Here is a 523-nt window from a genome sequence, read left to right as displayed (position 1 = left end):
AGGAGAGATGAGGAGCGTCAGCCGGGACCCCCTCGGAGTAGGAGAGATGAGGAGCGTCAGCCGGGACCCCCTCGGAGTAGGAGAGATGAGGAGCCACCTCAGAGGCTGCGTGCAGCGTGGGGTCCACCTCAGGAATGGCTGACAAAGGAGTCCTTAGAGTCTCTATTTCTGTTAACAAAAAATCATATTCGGGGAGCAAAGAAAGGCCTGAGATTGAAAGTAAAAAATCCTCCATCTGGGTCAAAACTAAATCAAAGGAGGACGGGTTTCTTTTAGCAGAACTGAATAGTTGGAGAATAGTCTGATTAATATTGGAAATATCCTCAGGGGAAAAAAAAGGAAGGTCAGTGTGAGTGGGTGTGGTGATGGGTGCCGCCCCCACCGGAAACCTGGAAGGTGAGGCGGCGGGACACGCCCCCACGGAGTCACAAAGAAAACTCTCCGGAGGTACGACCAGGCTGGGTCGAACAGCTGCGGCGCGGAGTGACGGTGAGAGGCCGGATTCCGCCCCCACCAGGAACCT

Source organism: Nematolebias whitei, chromosome 1 (genome assembly GCF_014905685.2).
Source record: "Nematolebias whitei isolate Nwh7 chromosome 1, NemWhi1, whole genome shotgun sequence".
NCBI classification, from domain to species: domain Eukaryota; kingdom Metazoa; phylum Chordata; class Actinopteri; order Cyprinodontiformes; family Rivulidae; genus Nematolebias; species Nematolebias whitei.
The sequence above is the reverse complement of the archived record's forward strand: the minus strand, read 5'-3'. Positions refer to the sequence as shown.